Source organism: Aedes albopictus, chromosome 3 (assembly GCF_035046485.1).
Source record: "Aedes albopictus strain Foshan chromosome 3, AalbF5, whole genome shotgun sequence".
In the NCBI taxonomy this organism is placed as follows: Eukaryota; Metazoa; Arthropoda; class Insecta; order Diptera; family Culicidae; genus Aedes; species Aedes albopictus.
The window spans coordinates 198,440,713-198,466,488 of NC_085138.1; the positions used below are offsets into that span (position 1 = coordinate 198,440,713).

The 25,776-nt window shown below is 41.7% G+C and overlaps 1 protein-coding gene across 1 annotated transcript in view; it reads left to right on the forward strand.

Annotated features, from left to right (window-relative positions):
- LOC109406883 (uncharacterized) overlaps positions 1-25,776 on the forward strand; it is a 106,201-nt gene that overhangs the window by 20,656 nt on the left and 59,769 nt on the right. The window lies entirely within an intron of this gene.

Here is a 25,776-nt window from a genome sequence, read left to right on the forward strand (position 1 = left end):
TAAGGGGGGACCAAAGTGAAAAATTCAAAAATTTGGAAATTTGCGGACCCATTTCCCCAAGGGGGGACCAAAGGGAAAAATTCGAAGAAAAATTGAAAATATGCGGACCTTCTTCCCCAAGGGGGGACCAAAGGAAAAAATTCAAAAAATCGGAAATTTGCGGACTTTCTTCCCCCAAGGGGGGACCAAAGTGAAAAATTCAAAAATTTGGAAATTTGCGGACCCACTTCCCCAAGGGGGGACCAAAGGGAAAAATTCGAAGATAAATTGAAAATTTGCGGACCTTCTTCCCCCAAGGGGGGACCAAAGGAAAAAATTCAAAAAATCGGAAATTTGCGGACCTTCTTCCCCCAATGGGGGACCAAAGGGAAATTTAAAAAAAAATGAAAATTTGCGAACCCTCTTCTCCCAAGGGGGGACCAAAGTGAAAAATTCAAAAATTTGGAAATTTGCGGACCCACTTCCCCCAAGGGGGGACCAAAGGGAAAAATTCGAAGAAAATTGAAAATTTGCGGACCTTATTCCCCCAAGGGGGGACCAAAGGAAAAATTCAAAAATCGGAAATTTGCGGACCTTCTTCCCCCAATGGGGGACCAAAGGGAAATTAAAAAAAAAATTGAAAATTTGTGAACCCTCTTCTCGCAAGGGGGACCAAAGTGAAAAATTCAAAAATTTGGAAATTTGCGGACCATTTCCCCCAAGGGGGGACCAAAGGGAAAATTCGAAGAAAATTGAAATATGCGGACCTTCTTCCCCAAGGGGGACCAAAGGAAAAAATTCAAAAAATCGGAAATTTGCGGACTTTCTTCCCCAAGGGGGGACCAAAGTGAAAAATTCAAAAATTTGGAAATTTGCGGACCCACTTCCCCCAAGGGGGACCAAAGGGAAAAATTCGAAGAAAAATTGAAATTTGCGGACCTTCTTCCCCCAAGGGGGGACCAAAGGAAAAATTCAAAAAATCGGAAATTTGCGGACCTTCTTCCCCAATGGGGGACCAAAGGGAAATTAAAAAAATTGAAAATTTGTGAACCCTCTTCTCGCAAGGGGGGACCAAAGTGAAAAATTCAAAATTTGGAAATTTGCGGACCCACTTCCCCCAAGGGGGACCAAAGGGAAAAATTCGAAGAAAAATGAAAATTTGCGGACCTTCTTCCCCAAGGGGGGACCAAAGGAAAAAATTCAAAAATTGGAAATTTGCGGACCTTCTTCCCCCAAGGGGGACCAAAGTGAAAAATTCAAAAATTTGGAAATTGCGGACCCACTTCCCCAAGGGGGGACCAAAGGGAAAATTCGAAGAAAAATTGAAAATTTGCGGACCTTCTTCCCCCAAGGGGGGACCAAAGGAAAAAATTCAAAAAATCGGAAATTTGCGGACCTTCTTCCCCCAATGGGGGACCAAAGGGAAATTTAAAAAAAATTGAAATTTGCGAACCCTCTTCTCCCAAGGGGGACCAAAGTGAAAAATTCAAAAATTTTGGAATTTTGCGGACCCACTTCCCCAAGGGGGGACCAAAGGGAAAAATTCGAAGAAAAATTGAAAATTTGCGGACCTTCTTCCCCCAAGGGGGGACCAAGGGAAAAATTCGAAGAAAAATTGAAAATTTGCGGACCTTCTTCCCCCAAGGGGGGACCAAAGGAAAAAATTAAAAAAATCGGAAATTTGCGGACCTTCTTCCCCAATGATGGACCAAAGGGAAATTAAAAAAAATTTAAAATTTGCGAACCCTCTTCTCCCAAGGGGGGACCAAAGTGAAAATTCAAAATTTGGAAATTTGCGGACCCACTTCCCCCAAGGGGGGACCAAAGGAAAAAATTCAAAAATCGGAAATTTGCGGACCTTCTTCCCCCAAGGGGGGACCAAAGTGAAAATTCAAAAATTTGGAAATTTGCGGACCCACTTCCCCAAGGGGGGACCAAAGGGAAAAATTCGAAGAAAAATTGAAAATTTGCGGACCTTCTTCCCCCAAGGGGGGACCAAAGAAAAAAATTCAAAAAATCGGAAATTTGCGGACCTTCTTCCCCCAATGGGGACCAAAGGGAAATTTAAAAAAAAATTGAAAATTTGCGAACCTCTTCTCCCAAGGGGGGACCAAAGTGAAAAATTCAAAAATATGGAAATTTGCGGACCCACTTCCCCCAAGGGGGGACCAAAGGAAAAAATTCAAAAAATCGGAAATTTGCGAACCCTCTTCTCCCAAGGGGGGACCAAAGTGAAAAATTCAAAAATTTGGAAATTGGCGGACCCACTTCCCCCAAGGGGGGACCAAAGGAAAAAATTCAAAAAATCGGAAATTTGCGGACCTTCTTCCCCCAAGGGGGGACCAAAGTGAAAAATTCAAAATTTGGAAATTTGCGGACCACTTCCCCCAAGGGGGGACCATAAGGGAAAAATTCGAAGAAAAATTGAAAATTTGCGGACCTTCTTCCCCAAGGGGGGACCAAAGGAAAAAATTCAAAAAATCGGAAATTTGCGGACCTTCTTCCCCCAATGGGGACCAAAGGGAAATTTAAAAAAAATTGAAAATTTGCGAACCCTCTTCTCCCAAGGGGGACCAAAGTGAAAAATTCAAAAATTTGGAAATTTGCGGACCCACTTCCCCCAAGGGGGGACCAAGGAAAAAATTCAAAAAATCGGAAATTTGCGGACCTTCTCCCCAAGGGGGGACCAAAGTGAAAAATTCAAAAATTTGGAAATTTGCGGACCCACTTCCCCCAAGGGGGACCAAAGGGAAAAATTCGAAGAAAAATTGAAATTTGCGGACCTTCTTCCCCAAGGGGGGACCAAAGGAAAAAATTCAAAAAATCGGAAATTTGCGGACCTTCTTCCCCCAATGGGGGACCAAAGGGAAATTTAAAAAAAAAAATGAAAATTTGCGAACCCTCTTCTCCCAAGGGGGGACCAAAGTGAAAAATTCAAAAATTTGGAAATTTGCGGACCCACTTCCCCCAAGGGGGGACCAAAGGAAAAAATTCAAAAAATCGGAAATTTGCGGACCTTCTTCCCCCAATGGGGGACCAAAGGCAAATTTAAAAAAAATTGAAAATTTGCGAACCCTCTTCTCCCAAGGGGGGACCAAAGTGAAAAATTCAAAATTTGGAAATTTGCGGACCCACTTCCCCAAGGGGGGACCAAAGGAAAAAATTCAAAAAATCGGAAATTTGCGGACCTTCTTCCCCCAATGGGGGACCAAAGGGAAATTTAAAAAAAAATTGAAAATTTGCGAACCCTCTTCTCCCAAGGGGGGACCAAAGTGAAAAATTCAAAAATTTGGAAATTTGCGGACCTTCTTCCCCCAAGGGGGGACCAAAGGAAAAAATTCAAAAAATCGGTAATTTGCGGACCCACTTCCCCCAAGGGGGGACCAAAAGAAAAAATTCAAAAAATCAGAAATTTGCGGTCCTTCTTCCCCCAAGGGGGGACCAAAGTGAAAAATTCAAAAATTTGGAAATTTGCGGACCCACTTCCCCCAAGGGGGGACCAAAGGGAAAAATTCGAAGAAAAATTGAAAATTTGCGGACCTTCTTCCCCCAAGGGGGGACCAAAAGAAAAAATTCAAAAAATCGGAAATTTGCGGACCTTTTTCCCCCAATGGGGGACCAAAGGAAAATTTAAAAAAAAATTGAAAATTTGCGAACCCTCTTCTCCCAAGGGGGGACCAAAGTGAAAAATTCAAAAATTTGGAAATTTGCGGACCCATTTCCCCCAAGGGGGGACCAAAGGGAAAAATTCGAAGAAAAATTGAAAATATGCGAACCCTCTTCTCCCAAGGGGGGACCAAAGGGAAATTTAAAAAAAAATTGAAAATTTGCGAACCCTCTTCTCCCAAGGGGGGACCAAAGTGAAAAATTCTAAAATTTGGAAATTTGCGGACCCACTTCCCCCAAGGGGGGACCAAAGGGAAAAATTCGAAGAAAAATTGAAAATTTGCGGACCTTCTTTCCCCAAGGGGGGACCAAAGGAAAAAATTCAAAAAATCGGAAATTTGCGGACCCCAATGGGGGACCAAAGGGAAATTTAAAAAAAAATTGAAAATTTGCGAACCCTCTTCTCCCAAGGGGGAACCAAAGTGAAAAATTCAAAAATTTGGAAATTTGCGGACCCACTTCCCCCAAGGGGGGACCAAAGGGAAAAATTCGAAGAAAAATTGAAAATTTGCGGACCTTCTTCCCCCAAGGGGGGACCAAAGGAAAAAATTCAAAAAATCGGAAATTTGCGGACCTTCTTCCCCCAAGGGGGGACCAAAGTGAAAAATTCAAAAATTTGGAAATTTGCGGACCCACTTCCCCCAAGGGGGGACCAAAGGGAAAAATTCGAAGAAAAATTGAAAATTTGCGGACCTTCTTCCCCCAAGGGGGGGACCAAAGGAAAAAATTCAAAAAATCGGAAATTTGCGGACCTTTTTCCCCCAATGGGGGACCAAAGGAAAATTTAAAAAAAAATTGAAAATTTGCGAACCCTCTTCTCCCAAGGGGGGACCAAAGTGAAAAATTCAAAAATTTGGAAATTTGCGGACCCATTTCCCCCAAGGGGGGACCAAAGGGAAAAATTCGAAGAAAAATTGAAAATATGCGAACCCTCTTCTCCCAAGGGGGGACCAAAGGGAAATTTAAAAAAAAATTGAAAATTTGCGAACCCTCTTCTCCCAAGGGGGGACCAAAGTGAAAAATTCTAAAATTTGGAAATTTGCGGACCCACTTCCCCCAAGGGGGGACCAAAGGGAAAAATTCGAAGAAAAATTGAAAATTTGCGGACCTTCTTTCCCCAAGGGGGGACCAAAGGAAAAAATTCAAAAAATCGGAAATTTGCGGACCCCAATGGGGGACCAAAGGGAAATTTAAAAAAAAATTGAAAATTTGCGAACCCTCTTCTCCCAAGGGGGAACCAAAGTGAAAAATTCAAAAATTTGGAAATTTGCGGACCCACTTCCCCCAAGGGGGGACCAAAGGGAAAAATTCGAAGAAAAATTGAAAATTTGCGGACCTTCTTCCCCCAAGGGGGGACCAAAGGAAAAAATTCAAAAAATCGGAAATTTGCGGACCTTCTTCCCCCAAGGGGGGACCAAAGTGAAAAATTCAAAAATTTGGAAATTTGCGGACCCACTTCCCCCAAGGGGGGACCAAAGGGAAAAATTCGAAGAAAAATTGAAAATTTGCGGACCTTCTTCCCCCAAGGGGGGGACCAAAGGAAAAAATTCAAAAAATCGGAAATTTGCGGACCTTCTTCCCCCAATGGGGGACCAAAGGGAAATTTAAAAAAAATTGAAAATTTGCGAACCCTCTTCTCCCAAGGGGGGACCAAAGTGAAAAATTCAAAAATTAGGAAATTTGCGGACCCACTTCCCCCAAGGGGGGACCAAAGGAAAAAATTCAAAAAATCGGAAATTTGCGGACCTTCTTCCCCCAAGGGGGGACCAAAGTGAAAAATTCAAAAATTTGGAAATTTGCGGACCCACTTCCCCCAAGGGGGGACCAAAGGGAAAAATTCGAAGAAAAATTGAAAATTTGCGGACCTTCTTCCCCCAAGGGGGGACCAAAGGAAAAAATTCAAAAAATCGGAAATTTGCGGACCTTCTTCCCCCAATGGGGGACCAAAGGGAGATTTAAAAAAAAATTGAAAATTTGCGAACCCTCTTCTCCCAAGGGGGGACCAAAGTGAAAAATTCAAAAATTTGGAAATTTGCGGACCCACTTCCCCCAAGGGGGGACCAAAGGAAAAAATTCAAAAAATCGGAAATTTGCGGACCTTCTTCCCCCAAGGGGGGACCAAAGTGAAAAATTCAAAAATTTGGAAATTTGCGGACCCACTTCCCCCAAGGGGGGACCAAAGGGAAAAATTCGAAGAAAAATTGAAAATTTGCGGACCTTCTTCCCCCAAGGGGGGACCAAAGGAAAAAATTCAAAAAATCGGAAATTTGCGGACCTTCTTCCCCCAAGGGGGGACCAAAGTGAAAAATTCAAAAATTTGGAAATTTGCGGACCCACTTCCCCCAAGGGGGGACCAAAGGGAAAAATTCGAAGAAAAATTGAAAATTTGCGGACCTTCTTCCCCCAAGGGGGGCCAAAGAAAAAATTTAAAAAAATCGGAAATTTGCGGACCTTCTTCCCCCAATGGGGGACCAAAGGGAAATTTAAAAAAAAATTGAAAATTTGCGAACCCTCTTCTCCCAAGGGGGGACCAAAGTGAAAAATTCTAAAATTTGGAAATTTGCGGACCCACTTCCCCCAAGGGGGGACCAAAGGGAAAAATTCGAAGAAAAATTGAAAATTTGCGGACCTTCTTCCCCCAAGGGGGGACCAAAGGAAAAAATTCAAAAAATCGGAAATTTGCGGACCTTCTTCCCCCAATGGGGGACCAAAGGGAAATTTAAAAAAAAATTGAAAATTTGCGAACCCTCTTCTCCCAAGGGGGGACCAAAGTGAAAAATTCAAAAATTTGGAAATTTGCGGACCCACTTCCCCCAAGGGGGGACCAAAGGGAAAAATTCGAAGAAAAATTGAAAATATGCGGACCTTTTTCCCCCAAGGGGGGACCAAAGGAAAAAATTAAAAAAATCGGAAATTTGCGGACCTTCTTCCCCCAATGGGGGACCAAAGGGAAATTTAAAAAAAAATTGAAAATTTGCGAACCCTCTTCTCCCAAGGGGGGACCAAAGTGAAAAATTCTAAAATTTGGAAATTTGCGGACCCACTTCCCCCAAGGGGGGACCAAAGGGAAAAATTCGAAGAAAAATTGAAAATTTGCGGACCTTCTTTCCCCAAGGGGGGACCAAAGGAAAAAATTCAAAAAATCGGAAATTTGCGGACCCCAATGGGGGACCAAAGGGAAATTTAAAAAAAAATTGAAAATTTGCGAACCCTCTTCTCCCAAGGGGGGACCAAAGTGAAAAATTCAAAAATTTGGAAATTTGCGGACCCACTTCCCCCAAGGGGGGACCAAAGGGAAAAATTCGAAGAAAAATTGAAAATTTGCGGACCTTCTTCCCCCAAGGGGGGACCAAAGGAAAAAATTCAAAAAATCGGAAATTTGCGGACCCCAATGGGGGACCAAAGGGAAATTTAAAAAAAAATTGAAAATTTGCGAACCCTCTTCTCCCAAGGGGGAACCAAAGTGAAAAATTCAAAAATTTGGAAATTTGCGGACCCACTTCCCCCAAGGGGGGACCAAAGGGAAAAATTCGAAGAAAAATTGAAAATTTGCGGACCTTCTTCCCCCAAGGGGGGACCAAAGTGAAAAATTCAAAAATTTGGAAATTTGCGGACCCACTTCCCCCAAGGGGGGACCAAAGGAAAAAATTCAAAAAATCGGAAATTTGCGGACCTTCTTCCCCCAATGGGGGACCAAAGGGAAATTTAAAAAAAAATTGAAAATTTGCGAACCCTCTTCTCCCAAGGGGGGACCAAAGTGAGAAATTCAAAATTTTGGAAATTTGCGGACCCACTTCCCCCAAGGGGGGACCAAAGGGAAAAATTCGAAAAAAAATTGAAAATTTGCGGACCTTCTTCCCCCAAGGGGGGACCAAAGGAAAAAATTCAAAAAATCGGAAATTTGCGGACCCCAATGGGGGACCAAAGGGAAATTTAAAAAAAAATTGAAAATTTGCGAACCCTCTTCTCCCAAGGGGGAACCAAAGTGAAAAATTCAAAAATTTGGAAATTTGCGGACCCACTTCCCCCAAGGGGGGACCAAAGGGAAAAATTCGAAGAAAAATTGAAAATTTGCGGACCTTCTTCCCCCAAGGGGGGACCAAAGGAAAAAATTCAAAAAATCGGAAATTTGCGGACCTTCTTCCCCCAAGGGGGGACCAAAGTGAAAAATTCAAAAATTTGGAAATTTGCGGACCCACTTCCCCCAAGGGGGGACCAAAGGGAAAAATTCGAAGAAAAATTGAAAATTTGCGGACCTTCTTCCCCCAAGGGGGGGACCAAAGGAAAAAATTCAAAAAATCGGAAATTTGCGGACCTTCTTCCCCCAATGGGGGACCAAAGGGAAATTTAAAAAAAAATTGAAAATTTGCGAACCCTCTTCTCCCAAGGGGGGACCAAAGTGAAAAATTCAAAAATTAGGAAATTTGCGGACCCACTTCCCCCAAGGGGGGACCAAAGGAAAAAATTCAAAAAATCGGAAATTTGCGGACCTTCTTCCCCCAAGGGGGGACCAAAGTGAAAAATTCAAAAATTTGGAAATTTGCGGACCCACTTCCCCCAAGGGGGGACCAAAGGGAAAAATTCGAAGAAAAATTGAAAATTTGCGGACCTTCTTCCCCCAAGGGGGGCCAAAGGAAAAAATTAAAAAAATCGGAAATTTGCGGACCTTCTTCCCCCAATGGGGGACCAAAGGGAAATTTAAAAAAAATTGAAAATTTGCGAACCCTCTTCTCCCAAGGGGGGACCAAAGTGAAAAATTCTAAAATTTGGAAATTTGCGGACCCACTTCCCCCAAGGGGGGACCAAAGGGAAAAATTCGAAGAAAAATTGAAAATATGCGGACCTTTTTCCCCCAAGGGGGGACCAAAGGAAAAAATTAAAAAAATCGGAAATTTGCGGACCTTCTTCCCCCAATGGGGGACCAAAGGGAAATTTAAAAAAAAATTGAAAATTTGCGAACCCTCTTCTCCCAAGGGGGGACCAAAGTGAAAAATTCTAAAATTTGGAAATTTGCGGACCCACTTCCCCCAAGGGGGGACCAAAGGGAAAAATTCGAAGAAAAATTGAAAATTTGCGGACCTTCTTTCCCCAAGGGGGGACCAAAGGAAAAAATTCAAAAAATCGGAAATTTGCGGACCCCAATGGGGGACCAAAGGGAAATTTAAAAAAAAATTGAAAATTTGCGAACCCTCTTCTCCCAAGGGGGGACCAAAGTGAAAAATTCAAAAATTTGGAAATTTGCGGACCCACTTCCCCCAAGGGGGGGACCAAAGGGAAAAATTCGAAGAAAAATTGAAAATTTGCGGACCTTCTTCCCCCAAGGGGGGACCAAAGGAAAAAATTCAAAAAATCGGAAATTTGCGGACCCCAATGGGGGACCAAAGGGAAATTTAAAAAAAAATTGAAAATTTGCAAACCCTCTTCTCCCAAGGGGGAACCGAAGTGAAAAATTCAAAAATTTGGAAATTTGCGGACCCACTTCCCCCAAGGGGGGACCAAAGGGAAAAATTCGAAGAAAAATTGAAAATTTGCGGACCTTCTTCCCCCAAGGGGGGACCAAAGTGAAAAATTCAAAAATTTGGAAATTTGCGGACCCACTTCCCCCAAGGGGGGACCAAAGGGAAAAATTCGAAGAAAAATTGAAAATTTGCGGACCTTCTTCCCCCAAGGGGGGACCAAAGGAAAAAATTCAAAAAATCGGAAATTTGCGGACCTTCTTCCCCCAAGGGGGGACCAAAGTGAAAAATTCAAAAATTTGGAAATTTGCGGACCCACTTCCCCCAAGGGGGGACCAAAGGGAAAAATTCGAAGAAAAATTGAAAATTTGCGGACCTTCTTCCCCCAAGGGGGGACCAAAGGAAAAAATTCAAAAAATCGGAAATTTGCGGACCTTCTTCCCCCAATGGGGGACCAAAGGGAAATTAAAAAAAAAAATGAAAATTTGTGAACCCTCTTCTCCCAAGGGGGGACCAAAGTGAAAAATTCTAAAATTTGGAAATTTGCGGACCCACTTCCCCCAAGGGGGGACCAAAGGGAAAAATTCGAAGAAAAATTGAAAATTTGCGGACCTTCTTCCCCCAAGGGGGAACCAAAGGAAACAATTCAAAAAATCGGAAATTTGCGAACCTTCTTCCCCCAATGGGGGGCCAAAGGGAAATTAAAAAAAAATTGAAAATTTGCGAACCCTCTTCTCCCAAGGGGGGACCAAAGTGAAAAAATCAAAAATTTGGAAATTTGCGGACCCACTTCCCCCAAGGGGGGACCAAAGGGAAAAATTCGAAGAAAAATTTAGAATTTGCGGACCTTCTTCCCCCAAGGGGGGACCAAAGGAAAAAATTCAAAAAATCGGAAATTTGCGGACCTTCTTCCCCCAATGGGGGACCAAAGGGAAATTAAAAAAAAATTTAAAATTTGTGAACCCTCTTCTCCCAAGGGGGGACCAAAGTGAAAAATTCAAAAATTTGGAAATTTGCGGACCCACTTTCCCCAAGGGGGACCACCAAAGGGAAAAATTCGAAGAAAAATTTAAAATTTGCGGACCTTCTTCCCCCAAGGGGGGACCAAAGGAAAAAATTCAAAAAATCGGAAATTTGCGGACCTTCTTCCCCCAAGGGGGGACCAGAGTGAAAAATTCAAAAATTTGGAAATTTGCGGACCCATTTCCCCCTAGGGGGGACCAAAGGGAAAAATTCGAAGAAAAATTGAAAATTTGCGGACCTTCTTCCCCCAAGGGGGGACCAAAGGAAAAAATTCAAAAAATCGGAAATTTGCGGACCTTCTTCCCCCAATGGGGGACCAAAGGGAAATTTAAAAAAAAATTGAAAATTTGCGAACCCTCTTCTCCCAAGGGGGGACCAAAGTGAAAAATTCAAAAATTTGGAAATTTGCGGACCCACTTCCCCCAAGGGGGGACCAAAGGGAAAAATTCGAAGAAAAATTGAAAATTTGCGGACCTTCTTCCCCCAATGGGGGACCAAAGGGAAAAATTCAAAAATTTGGAAATTTGCGGACCCACTTCCCCCAAGGGGGGACCAAAGGGAAAAATTCGAAGAAAAATTGAAAATTTGCGGACCTTCTTCCCCCAAGGGGGGACCAAAGGAAAAAATTCAAAAAATCGGAAATTTGCGGACATTCTTCCCCCAATGGGGGACCAAAGGGAAATTTAAAAAAAAATTGAAAATTTGCGAACCCTCTTCTCCCAAGGGGGAACCAAAGTGAAAAATTCAAAAATTTGGAAATTTGCGGACCCACTTCCCCCAAGGGGGGACCAAAGGGAAAAATTCGAAGAAAAATTGAAAATTTGCGGACCTTCTTCCCCCAAGGGGGGACCAAAGGAAAAAATTCAAAAAATCGGAAATTTGCGGACATTCTTCCCCCAATGGGGGACCAAAGGGAAATTTAAAAAAAAATTGAAAATTTGCGAACCCTCTTCTCCCAAGGGGGAACCAAAGTGAAAAATTCAAAAATTTGGAAATTTGCGGACCCACTTCCCCCAAGGGGGGACCAAAGGGAAAAATTCGAAGAAAAATTGAAAATTTGCGGACCTTCTTCCCCCAAGGGGGGACCAAAGGAAAAAATTCAAAAAATCGGAAATTTGCGGACCTTCTTCCCCCAATGGGGGACCAAAGGGAAATTAAAAAAAAAATTGAAAATTTGTGAACCCTCTTCTCCCAAGGGGGGACCAAAGTGAAAAATTCAAAAATTTAGAAAATTTGCGGACCCACTTCCCCCAAGGGGGGACCAAAGGGAAAAATTCGAAGAAAAATTGAAAATTTGCGAACCTTCTTCCCCCAAGGGGGGACCAAAGGAAAAAATTCAAAAAATCTGAAATTTGCGGACATTCTTCCCCCAATGGGGGACCAAAGGGAAATTTAAAAAAAAATGAAAATTTGCGAACCCTCTTCTCCCAAGGGGGGACCAAAGTGAAAAATTCAAAAATTTGGAAATTTGCGGACCCACTTCCCCCAAGGGGGGACCAAAGGGAAAAATTCGAAGAAAAATTGAAAATTTGCGGACCTTCTTCCCCCAAGGGGGGACCAAAGGAAAAAATTCAAAAAATCGGAAATTTGCGAACCTTCTTCCCCCAATGGGGGACAAAAGGGAAATTAAAAAAAAAATTGAAAATTTGCGAACCCTCTTCTCCCAAGGGGGGACCAAAGTGAAAAATTCAAAAATTTGGAAATTTGCGGACCCACTTCCCCCAAGGGGGGACCAAAGGGAAAAATTCGAAAAAAAATTGAAAATTTGCGGACCTTCTTCCCCCAAGGGGGGACCAAAGGAAAAAATTCAAAAAATCGGAAATTTGCGGACCTTCTTCCCCCAATGGGGGACCAAAGGGAAAAATTCAAAAATTTGGAAATTTGGGGACCCACTTCCCCCAAGGGGGCCCAAAGGGAAAAATTCGAAGAAAAATTGAAAATTTGCGGACCTTCTTCCCCCAAGGGGGGACCGAAGGAAAAAATTCAAAAAATCGGAAATTTGCGGACCTTCTTCCCCCAATGGGGGACCAAAGGGAAATTTAAAAAAAATTTGAAAATTTGCGAACCCTCTTCCCCCAAGGGGGGACCAAAGTGAAAAATTCAATAATTTGGAAATTTGCGGACCCACTTCCCCCAAGGGGGGACCAAAGCGAAAAATTCGAAGAAAAATTGAAAATTTGCGGACCTTCTTCCCCCAAGGGGGGACCAAAGGAAAAAATTCAAAAAATCGGAAATTTGCGGACATTCTTCCCCCAATGGGGGACCAAAGGGAAATTAAAAAAAAAATGAAAATTTGCGAACCCTCTTCTCCCAAGGGGGGACCAAAGTGAAAAATTCAAAAAATCGGAAATTTGCGGACCTTCTTCCCCCAAGAGGGGGCCAAAGGAAAAAATTCAAAAAATCGGAAATTTGCGGACCTTCTTCCCCCAAGGGGGGACCAAAGTGAAAAATTCAAAAATTTGGAAATTTGCGGACCCACTTCCCCCAAGGGGGGACCAAAGGGAAAAATTCGAAGAAAAATTGAAAATTTGCGGACCTTCTTCCCCCAAGGGGGGACCAAAGGAAAAAATTCAAAAAATCGGAAATTTGCGGACCTTCTTCCCCCAAGGGGGGACCAAAGTGAAAAATTCAAAAATTTGGAAATTTGCGGACCCACTTCCCCCAAGGGGGGACCAAAGGGAAAAATTCGAAGAAAAATTGAAAATTTGCGGACCTTCTTCCCCCAAGGGGGGACCAAAGGAAAAAATTCAAAAAATCGGAAATTTGCGGACCTTCTTCCCCCAATGGGGGACCAAAGGGAAATTAAAAAAAAAATGAAAATTTGTGAACCCTCTTCTCCCAAGGGGGGACCAAAGTGAAAAATTCTAAAATTTGGAAATTTGCGGACCCACTTCCCCCAAGGGGGGACCAAAGGGAAAAATTCGAAGAAAAATTGAAAATTTGCGGACCTTCTTCCCCCAAGGGGGAACCAAAGGAAACAATTCAAAAAATCGGAAATTTGCGAACCTTCTTCCCCCAATGGGGGGCCAAAGGGAAATTAAAAAAAAATTGAAAATTTGCGAACCCTCTTCTCCCAAGGGGGGACCAAAGTGAAAAAATCAAAAATTTGGAAATTTGCGGACCCACTTCCCCCAAGGGGGGACCAAAGGGAAAAATTCGAAGAAAAATTTAGAATTTGCGGACCTTCTTCCCCCAAGGGGGGACCAAAGGAAAAAATTCAAAAAATCGGAAATTTGCGGACCTTCTTCCCCCAATGGGGGACCAAAGGGAAATTAAAAAAAAATTTAAAATTTGTGAACCCTCTTCTCCCAAGGGGGGACCAAAGTGAAAAATTCAAAAATTTGGAAATTTGCGGACCCACTTCCCCCAAGGGGGGACCAAAGGGAAAAATTCGAAGAAAAATTGAAAATTTGCGGACCTTCTTCCCCCAATGGGGGACCAAAGGGAAAAATTCAAAAATTTGGAAATTTGGGGACCCACTTCCCCCAAGGGGGCCCAAAGGGAAAAATTCGAAGAAAAATTGAAAATTTGCGGACCTTCTTCCCCCAAGGGGGGACCGAAGGAAAAAATTCAAAAAATCGGAAATTTGCGGACCTTCTTCCCCCAATGGGGGACCAAAGGGAAATTTAAAAAAAATTTGAAAATTTGCGAACCCTCTTCCCCCAAGGGGGGACCAAAGTGAAAAATTCAATAATTTGGAAATTTGCGGACCCACTTCCCCCAAGGGGGGACCAAAGCGAAAAATTCGAAGAAAAATTGAAAATTTGCGGACCTTCTTCCCCCAAGGGGGGACCAAAGGAAAAAATTCAAAAAATCGGAAATTTGCGGACATTCTTCCCCCAATGGGGGACCAAAGGGAAATTAAAAAAAAAATGAAAATTTGCGAACCCTCTTCTCCCAAGGGGGGACCAAAGTGAAAAATTCAAAAAATCGGAAATTTGCGGACCTTCTTCCCCCAAGAGGGGGCCAAAGGAAAAAATTCAAAAAATCGGAAATTTGCGGACCTTCTTCCCCCAAGGGGGGACCAAAGTGAAAAATTCAAAAATTTGGAAATTTGCGGACCCACTTCCCCCAAGGGGTACCAAAGGGAAAATTTCGAAGAAAAATTGAAAATTTGCGGACCTTCTTCCCCCAAGGGGGGACCAAAGGAAAAAATTCAAAAAATCGGAAATTTGCGGACCTTCTTCCCCCAATGGGGGACCAAAGGGAAATTAAAAAAAAAAATTGAAAATTTGCGAACCCTCTTCTTCCAAGGGGGGACCAAAGTGAAAAATTCAAAAATTTGGAAATTTGCGGACCCACTTCCCCCAAGTAAAAGGGACCAAAGGGAAAAATTCGAAGAAAAATTGAAAATTTGCGGACCTTCTTCCCCCAAGGGGGGACCAAAGTGAAAAATTCAAAAATTTGGAAATTTGCGGACCTTCTTCCCCCAATGGGGGACCAAAGGGAAATTAAAAAAAAAAATTGAAAATTTGCGAACCCTCTTCTTCCAAGGGGGGACCAAAGTGAAAAATTCAAAAATTTGGAAATTTGCGGACCCACTTCCCCCAAGTAAAAGGGACCAAAGGGAAAAATTCGAAGAAAAATTGAAAATTTGCGGACCTTCTTCCCCCAAGGGGGGACCAAAGGAAAAAATTCAAAAAATCGGAAATTTGCGGACCTTCTTCCCCCAATGGGGGACCAAAGGGAAATTAAAAAAAAATGAAAATTTGCGAACCCTCTTCTCCCAAGGGGGGACCAAAGTAAAAAATTCAAAAATTTGGAAATTTGCGGACCCACTTCCCCCAAGGGGGGACCAAAGGGAAAAATTCGAAGAAAAATTGAAAATTTGCGGACCTTCTTCCCCCAAGGGGGGACCAAAGGAAAAAATTCAAAAAATCGGAAATTTGCGAACCCTCTTCTCCCAAGGGGGGACCAAAGTAAAAAATTCAAAAATTTGGAAATTTGCGGACCCACTTCCCCCAAGGGGGGACCAAAGGGAAAAATTCGAAGAAAAATTGAAAATTTGCGGACCTTCTTCCCCCAAGGGGGGACCAAAGGAAAAAATTCAAAAAATCGGAAATTTGCGGACATTCTTCCCCCAATGGGGGACCAAAGGGAAATTAAAAAAAAAAATGAAAATTTGCGAACCCTCTTCTCCCAAGGGGGGACCAAAGTGAAAAATTCAAAAATTTGGAAATTTGCGGACCCACTTCCCCCAAGGGGGGACCAAAGGGAAAAATTCGAAGAAAAATTGAAAATTTGCGGACCTTCTTCCCCCAAGGGGGGACCAAAGGAAAAAATTCAAAAAATCGGAAATTTGCGAACCTTCTTCCCCCAATGGGGGACCAAAGGGAAATTAAAAAAAAAATTGAAAATTTGCGAACCCTCTTCTCCCAAGGGGGGACCAAAGTGAAAAATTCAAAAATTTGGAAATTTGCGGACCCACTTCCCCCAAGGGGGGACCAAAGGGAAAAATTCGAAGAAAAATTGAAAATTTGCGGACCTTCTTCCCCCAAGGGGGGACCAAAGGAAAAAATTCAAAAAATCGGAAATTTGCGGACCTTCTTCCCCCAATGGGGGACCAAAGGGAAATTTAAAAAAAAAATTGAGAATTTGCGAACCCTCTTCTCCCAAGGGGGGTCCAAAGTGAAAAATTCAAAAATTTGGAAATTTGCGGACCCACTTCCCCCAATGCGTGCCACCGGGATAAAACGACCCACCTCAATATCTCCCGGATAGTAAAATTTTTCATAAGACATGTTTACATTAATCGATAGCATTTTCAATTTTCTATCTTCTCAATCGATGAAACTTAAAATTAAACAAACTAATAAAATATTTAAATTGAAAAACGATTTTAGCTATTTGTTGTAAGAATGCGAGGTCAAAATGGGACAAAGTTGCAAAACTTGATATGAAAATCTCTTTACTTACTCGCGAAATTTATGGTTTGCGCGAAAAAAGTGCCGTTTTAAGTGTGAAAACGCGTATTTTAAGGTCCAAAATCGCGAGTACTCTTGGAGCAAAATGCGCCGGCCTTTGCCGCAACTCCAAAATAGCCGTTGACGTTTGAATTATGACTGCAGTAACACAGAGACAAAAATCAGAACCTTTCAAAAGTGATACCCTAGACTTGGCTGTTGATGGCGCGCATCTTATCGTGCGATATCGGGATACGTTGAATTGCAAAAGTTGGAATTGTTGAAAGTTCAATATTGCAAAGGGGCTGTCCATAAACCACGTGGTCATGAGGGGGGGTTCGGCCAATGACCATTTTGTATTGAGCATGAGCATGAGCATAGATGACCGTACTATTCGTAGTTGCTACTCCGTGATTGACCAGAACAATCGAAGTTGCACAAGGAACCAACAGACGGAGCTTGGGAGTAGCTTACCGTCCTCAATGTGCATCTTCGAGAATTCCAAACTTTATTAGGTCAATAACGGCGCCGGCCACGTCCTTACGGTCATCGAGGAAGGAAAGGAATGTTATTATGACGTGCGTTGCTTACTAAAGACCGAGATCACCTCTGCGTCTCCACGTCTGTCATGGGAAGGACTTTTTGTTAGTGGGGAGGGGAAAGGGCGCATGATATGAGTTCACTTTGGTAAGTGGAGTGATTCATGCAACCCTATCAATATCAAACCACTTATTTTCATTTGGACTAAAACCATTCAGATAGTTTTCGAAGTGCGAAAATTAACGAAAGAGAAAATAAAGTGATTTGAACCAACGTGGCTTTGGAACTTGGGCCGACACTTGACGTGACGAACATTTCAATGTCTGTTGACTAAAATCGCAAAAAATGTTGTTTGTTGCATTTATCGTATCATAAATCGCCCCGTACGAAGATGAGCAGTCAAATAGACGACGACGACGACCGAATGAAAACGCGGCCTGTAAACTTTGCCTCCAAAAACTCACTAAATCGCCCCGTACGAAGATGAGCAGTCAAATAGACGACGACGACGACCGAATGAAAACGCGGCCTGTAAACTTTGCCTCCAAAAACTCACTAAATCACCCCGTACGAAGATGAGCAGTCAAATAGATGACGACGACGACCGAATGAAAACGCGGCCTGTACACTTTGCCTCCAAAAACTCACTCTCGCAAAAATCTAGCAAAGCGAGCGCGCGAAACTTTGCTGCTGCCGAACTACCGCACACTACTCACACTACTCGGCCAATGACCATTTTGTATTGACGAAAAAAAAAAAATTGTATGGACTAATGACCACGCGGGGGGGGTTGAGAAGTCCCAAAAAAATGACCACGTGGTTTATGGACAGCCCCAAAACGATCATTTAAGCTAAAATAAATAATCAGGCCAAAATTTGAAGTCCTTATCTAAAGGCTCCCATGGGGCCTAAGGTTCTCAAAAAACGTATGGGATCACAAAAAAAACATGAAATTTTTTTCGACGGACAAAATAATTACCTTATTCTAATAAAATCGATGATTTTAGGACCCTAAAGAGCCCTTAAACTTAAAGAGATATCGCAATTCTTAGTAGAATTCGTCGGGAAAATTTCATGTTTTTGTGATCCCATACAATTTTTGAGAACTTTAGGCCTCGTTTAAGATACTGACTTTTTACCACGAAGGTTTTTAGCTAAAACGATCGTTTTTCAATATTGAACTTTTAAAAGGGATGGCCTAATGAGCATGCGAGCATGGGCGAGCAAAATGTATGTATGTTACAAACAATCACTTAAATATTTAAACGTTTTAAAATGTTTAAACTTTCCGCTTTGTTCACATTTGAAATCATCCTTAAATAAACATCACGATTTTATAATAAAAGTCATAATGGCGACCAAATTCATAGAAATGTGAAGTTTTATACGTGTTACAACATGAAATTTTAGGATATTACGCGACAAATTAGGTGCGATTTGATGAACACATATTTCACCTTGTCAGCTCCTTGGAAAACGAGGTGCCCATCAATATTACCTAACCAAAGTGGTTTTCAATGCTTATTGTCATGTTTTCGCGAATAAGCAAGACAATTTTGAGACCCAGATTTTATGTAAATGACGATCAGGAGTCAGCGAGAATCATCCATAAGAACATTAAAACAAAATCATACAAAAATGTAAGCAGCTGCAAAATAACATCCATGACATTATTTGAGATGACCTTTAATTTACTTAATAGAATCAATCCAAATTGGTTCACATTTCACCGTTGCTTTTTTATTGTTTCCAGTATTCAACTTTTAACCGCCATCGATTACAATGAAAGGCATGGCTCGCGTTCGTCCAATCAGCACCAGTTAATAAAACTGACTCCAACCGGTTCACCAATCTGCCTTCGAAGCGGGTTGTTGTTTGTTGCATATTTATATTGACTGGACTTTGAACTTTTCGCTCTCTTGAGGAACACTTTGGCGCGAATCCCGCTACACTGAATGCTCTGCGCTACACCGTCCAAAGTACACAGTGCAACGTCCAAAGCATTCAAAGTTTCTTCTAAAGTTTTGAAAGGTAAACCTACAGGGAACAATGTAATCCAAAATTACACAGAACATAATGAATAGGCATGTCTTCTGACAGCTAATCGGCTATGGCTTTGATGCTATGGAGGGGTGCACTCGTCGAGAAAAGAAAAGCACGGCAAGTGAAGCAAAAACCTATGCTTGTACAACATAAACCAGGTAGTATAGGTAAGGATGAACAAAAAATCAATGCACGCACTGCACACGCGGAGAAAAAGCATGCAGAAGGTGCGTTTACCTACAACTCCACTACTTACGGAAACACCAAGTGGGGTGTAATTTTACCACCGTCGTCGTAGTCTGTCTAGCTTGAGCTGGTAGTAATGAAGCCAGTGGGATGGCACATACCTATGAACGCAAGAAAATAGCATTAGGCATTCATGTATGCGTTCTTACCCTTACAAGATGCTCTATCGTCTATCATCTCGGAGTCTAGGCAATAAGGGGAAGTATTGGAATCGGCGAAATATTTTGAAAATGTATTTTGTGTTGTTCATGATGCAGATTCGCTACAAACATTATTATCAAATAAATTTCGAAAAATTGATAATAACATATTAAGGAATACCATCAATAAAAACCCAGATTAATCCACCTAGTGGTGATAGTGTCTTTCTCGTCGAATATGTGCTCATGATCTTTGCGTCAATGTAAGCCGAAGTGTTTCCGAATCCTGAGAAAATGTGAATAATCTTATTTTCTTCTTTTGTCACAGTGCTCGTTGACTTGTCAAAGGGGGGAGGGAGGGGGTGGCTTTTTTTACATAAATAATAAATGTATTTGATAAAAAAATACCCAATTCTGCAAAATCGCTTAACTCATCGCGTTTGTTAAGAAATTTTCGAAAAGACTTTAATTTCACCTTAAAACTTAAATATTTCTTGATTTATTTGTTTGTGCCCTTCCTCAAACACTAACATTTTCCGAAGGGTGGAGGGGGGGTGGATGACATATAAGACAATCAAAATTTGTGCCAGCTTTATTCAGTAAATTAAGAATTTTATCAAAGCTATACATATTCGAATTTGGAAACGTATTGATGACTTATATTTCCATGTTATGTTAAACGAATAAGCAGAGCTGAAAAATATCAAACTTCTCAGTTGACTGCTTGACCACCTTCACTAGCACTGGATACCGATCAATACCAAGACAATTCGACAAAGTTTTTTCTGCACACTTTAGCCTATATTATATTATCACTGGATATAAGATTAATGTAAAATTTGACAAAAAAGTGCAAGCAAGTGAAATTTTCCATGATAAAAACCCATTCAAATTTCAACCATATTATCGAGCGTGAGGGTTCAACCAGTTGCATCAACATCGTGCGTGGTAATGTAAGACGTAAAAGGGGTTTGATGCGTTTAAATTTAAATTTTCCCAAACAAAGTTATCCATCCTATTGTAAAATTACGCCTTGGGAATCTGTGTGTGATTTGACGAGATCACATTAGTGTTGGCAAGATATTGGTCTTTAACAATATTTATCGCGTGCATCGATTTTGTTCACCTTTGCTATTTCGGCGAAGCATCCAATCCTGGTTCTGCAACACTGCACTGCCGGTAATCTAAGGTGTGATCAGAGACAATTTTCTCGCTCACCGTTTGGTTTATCTGGTTATCTAAAACATCGATAGTTGATGTGTCGCATGCATGGTTTTGATTCAGTTTTTCAATTGGCCACTTTCGGCGGGACACCCGGAACCGGTTCCGGAACACTACAGGTTCAGATATGGTCTGAAACTATTTTCCTGCTTACCGTTCATCTGGTTATCGAAAAAGCCGATATTTGATGTGTCGCATGCATGGGTTTGGTTCACTTTTTCAATTGCCCACTTCCGGTGGGACACCGGGAACCGGTTCCGGAATACCACCGGTCCAGATATGGTCTGAAACTATTTTACTGCTCTCTGTTCAACTAGTTATCGAAAAAGTCCCTATTTGTTGTGTTGTATGCATGAGTTTTGTTTACTTTTATATTTATCCATTTCCGGCGGGACACCCGGAATCGGTTCCGGAACATTACCGGTTCAGATATGGTCTTAAACTATTTTGCTGCTTACCGTTCATCAGATTATCGAAAATGCCGTGATTTGATTGTCGCATGCATAGGTTTGTAACATTTTCATATCTGGCTCCTTCCTGGGGTACCGGGTCCGGAACATCTAAATGGCCATAACTCTGGAGCGGCTGGACCGATCCAAACCATTTTCAATAGGACACAATGGGACCAGATTAATATGCCGACACCACTCAAACGTCAAATTTCGGGTGAGAGTTAGCAGGCCAGTATAAATTCGTGCAGTAATCCATAGTTTGAATAATCATCCATTGCAAAACAATGGATAAAAACAACATCAGGATCACTCAAAAATGCAATACGATACATAGTTTTATGAAGATTTAAAATACAATACACTTTTTGAGTAGCTAACATTTGAAAATATGACTTTCTATTTTCAAAAAAAAAACAGATATCCAAAACTTAAAGACACACCTCTCAGATGTTTTCATATGTTAGGTCAAATTTTCTAAATTTTCTGAAAAAAATTGAAACGGATTTCCCTTTTGGTCCCAGGCCATGAAATCATGAAAAAAAAACTCATATGTTTATTACATACATTTATTTGCACTACATTACATCTCATTTAAAATAACCCATAATCAACAATAGTACCAGTAGTTAGTTTTATCGCCTTGTTCGGTTCCGCCTACTGGTTTCGCGTTTCATATCCTGCCCACGTTCTAAATTTCTGGATTTCTACAGGGGATAGACAAAATGATCGGGACAGGCAAAATTTTCACTTTTCAAAAAATGGTGTAAGAGCTGTAACTTTTTGAAAACTGCATCAAAAAATCTAAAATTTTTACTGGAAGTTGATCAATTAGTTGTGTATCAATGGTCAAAATTTGTGAACAATCGGGATATTCTACATGAAGTTATAAAAATTCTAGAAAAAGTCATAATTATCCGATAGCCAACTTTGAACTGTTATATCTCCGGATTCAATGAACCAAATGCAATGAAATTTTTAGCATTATTGACTTATATAATAAGCTTTCATAACCTAAAATTGTTAACACGGAAGAAAATTATAGCGTTTATATTATTTTTCTGATATTACACCATATTATCGAAATTTTCAACATCGCTTCAAAATTCGAGATGGTAATAATACAGGGGATAGACAAAATGATCGGGACAGGCAAAATTTTCACTTTTCCAAAAATGTTCAACTAGCTGTAACTTTAGGAAAAGTGCATCAAATATTCTCAAATTTTCACTGTAAGTTCATCAACTAGTTGTGCATCAGTGGACAAAATTTGGAAAAGATCGGGCTATTCTGCACGAAATTGAAAAAGATTCTAGAAATAGGTATAATTATCCGATAGCCAACTTTGAGCTGTTATATCTCCGGATTCAATGAACCGAATGCAATGAAATTTTGACCATTTAAGACTTATATAATGAGCTCTGAAAAACGTTTGACACAACTTTAAATTATTAACAAGAGAAAAAGTTATAGCGATTTTATTTATTTTATGATTTTTTAGTAAACTGGTCTATTTTTAATATTCATCCCAATACTTTTTATAATGATTGAAGGCTATGTTGTTACTTTCCTTCAAAACATATCTATATTAAAGACAATTAGAGGCAATTAAAATAAACTTTGATTAGCATCTTGAATTTTGAAACGATGTTGAAGTTTTAGAAAATTTTGTGTTTTATTAAGAAAATAAACTAATCGTAATAATTTTCTTTCGTATAAAGAATTTTAAGTTGTATCAAAAGTTTTTCAAAGTTCATTATATAAGTCTTGAATAGTCAAAATTTCATTGCATTCGGTTCATTGAATCCGAAGATATAACAGCCCAAAGTTGGCTATCGGATAATTATACCTTTTTCTTAGAATCTTTATAACTTCGTGCAGAATAGCCCGATCTTTTCCAAATTTTGTCCACTGATACACAACTAGTTGATCAACTTACAGTGAAAATTTGAGAATATTTAATGCACGTTTCGAAAAGTTACAGCTAGTTGAACATTTTTTGAAAAGTGAAAATTTTTCCTGTCCCGATCATTTTGTCTATCCCCTGTAGTTTATTTAAATTCCCTCTAATTGACTTTCATATGAATACGTTTTGACAGGAAGTAACTAAATAATCGACAAGAAATTGAAAAAGTAATGGAAAATATATTAAAATTAGACCAATTTACTAAAAACTCATAAAATAAATGAAATCACTGTTACTTTTTTTTCTAATCAATTATTTCAAGTTTAGTCAAACTTTTTAATTATATGAGTCATAAATGCTCAAAATTTCATTGCATTCGGTTCATTGAATCCGGAGATCAAAGTTGGCTATCGGATAATTTTGATTTTTTCTAGAATTTTTCTAACTTGTAGAATGGCCCGATGTTTCCCAAATTTTGACCATAGATGCACAACAAGTTGATCAACTTCCAGTAAAAAAATTTTTATTCACTTTTTAAAAAGTTTCAGCTTTTTTACCATTTTTTGAAAAGTGAAATTTTTGCCTGTTCCGATTATATTATTTTGCTTACTAACCTTACCGGTCAGGCTAAGGCCGGGGTGACCTCTGCTGTACATAGTAGCCGCCTCCATTCCACTCGGTCCATGGCTGTTTGTCTCCAGTTCCGAACTCTGCGTAGGGTCCGCAGATCGTCCTCTACTTGGTCGACCCACCTAGCTCGCTGCGCTCCACGTCTTCTTGTACCGGTCGGATGACAATCGAGAACCATTTTAGTCGGGTTGCTATCCGACATCCTGATGACGTGACCCGCCCACCGTAGCCTCCCGATTTTCGCGGTATGGACGATGGTTGGTTCTCCCAGCAGCTGATGCAGCTCGTGGTTCATTCGCCTTCTCCACGTCCCGTCTTCCATCTGCACTCCGCCGTAGATGGTACGCAACACCTTCCGTTCGAAAACTCCAAGGGCGCGTTGGTCCTCTGCACGTAGGGTCCATGTTTCGTGCCCATAGAGGACGACCGGTCTAATCAACGTTTTGTAGATGGTTAACTTCGTGTTACGGCGAACTTTATTCGATCGTAGAGTTCTGCGGAGTCCAAAGTAGGCACGATTTCCTGCCACAATGCGCCTCTGAATTTCTCTGCTGGTGTCGTTGTCGTCGGTCACCAGTGAGCCCAAGTACACGAATTCTTCAACCGCCTCGATTTCATCACCGTCGATATGAATTCGGGGTGGCGGGCGCGGTGATTCCTCCCTGGAGCCCTTTGCCATCATGTACTTTGTCTTCGACACATTAATGACTAATCCGATTCGCCTTGCTTCACTCTTTAGTCGGATGTACGTTTCCGCCATCTGTAGAGAACAGCGAGAAGATAATAAATAAAATAAACTTAAGTTTTACTGCAAAATTGATAATTCTTCAAATTATCCAAACAAAAAAAAACATTCATTTCTTATTCAGTTTGAGCTCAATACTTAAAAAAAAAACTTCAGAAATGCTTAAAACATATGCGCAGCAAGCAAGCTCGCGGCAAGCTTAAAGCAAGCTCGCGGGGATGAGGCGCGCAGAAGTAGCACGCGGAAAAGAGAAAAAAAATGAAGACACATCACACATCGGCCGACGAGCACCCAAAATCACTGCGAGAAACAAGCCACAGCCTACTAAGCATCAGCTAGCTAACTTTTAGCGTGTGTGAGTGCCGTAGCAACGGGTTGAATTCCTAATCATGGAATATAAAAGAGCCTGCCTATCGGGTTCGGATCCATTCCAGTATCGGACGACGTGACGGACGCATCATCGGATGGAGAGCAGCAGCAATCGGGTCGAGGCTTCTCCCCTTCCTCCGCTGGAGCGGTACATCAGTGGGTCGAGTTTTCTCCCCCCAACAGCAGCAGCTGAGCAACATGCTCACCCTAACCGCGTCGCCATGGCAGCAGCAGCTACAGCAATAAAGCCGACGGATTTCAGTGAGGGTTTAAGAGGTACTTCACTGTTTCCATGGCATGCTTTGCTGCAATGCTCAGACTGGCAGCGGTGACAACCTGGAATTTCGACACCATCGTCTCAAATTTACGAGCAATAATATCAATATCATCGGCGAAACCAAGCAGCTGAACGGACTTCGTGAAAATCGTCCCACTCGTGTTTATCCCCGCTCTTCTAATTACACCCTCCAAAGCAATGTTGAACAGCAAGCACGAAAGACCATCACCTTGCCGTAACCCTCAGCGAGATTCGAAGGGACTCGAGAGTGTCCCTGATACTCGAACTACGCACATCACTCGATCCATCGTCGCCTTGATCAACCGTATCAGTTTATCCGGGAATCCGTATTCGTGCATAATCTGCCATAGCTGTTCTCGATCGATTGTATCATACGCCGATTTGAAATCGATGAACAAGTGATGTGTGGGCACGTTGTATTCGCGGCATTTCTGCAACACCTGGCGGATGGCGAACATCTGGTCCGTTGTAGCGCGTTCACCCATGAATCCAGCCTGATATTGCCCCACGAACTCTCTTGCAATCGGTGATAGACGGCGGCATAAAATTTGAGAGAGTATCTTGTAGGCAGCGCTCAGTAGTGTGATCGAGCGGTAGTTCCCGCAATCCAACTTGTCGCCCTTTTTGTAGATGGGACAAACGATACCTTCCATCCATTCCTCCGGTAATACTTCCTCCTCCCAAATCTTGGTAATGACCCAGTGTAGTGCTCTCACCAGTGCTTCTCCACCGTATTTTAGAAACTCGCTTGGTAGTTGATCTGCTCCAGCGGCTTTGTTGTTTTTCAACCGGCCAACCTCCTCCTCAATCTCTTGAAGGTCAGGGGCCGGAAGTCTTTCGTCCTGTGCACATACTCCTAGATTTGTTACCACGCCACCTTCGGTACTTGCAACGTCGCCATTGAGGTGCTCATCGTAATGCTGCCGCCACCTCTCGACCACCTCACGCTCGCTCGTGAGAATATTCCCGTGATTATCTCGGCACATGTCGGCTTGTGGCACAAAGCCTCTGCGCGAGCGGTTCAGCTTCTCGTAGAACTTTCGTGTGTCCTTAGCGCGGTACAGCTCTTCCATCGCTTCGCGATCTCGTTCTTCCTGCTGGCGCTTCTTCATCCGGAAGGTTGAGTTCTGCCTGTTCCGCGCCTGTTTGTAACGTGCCTCAT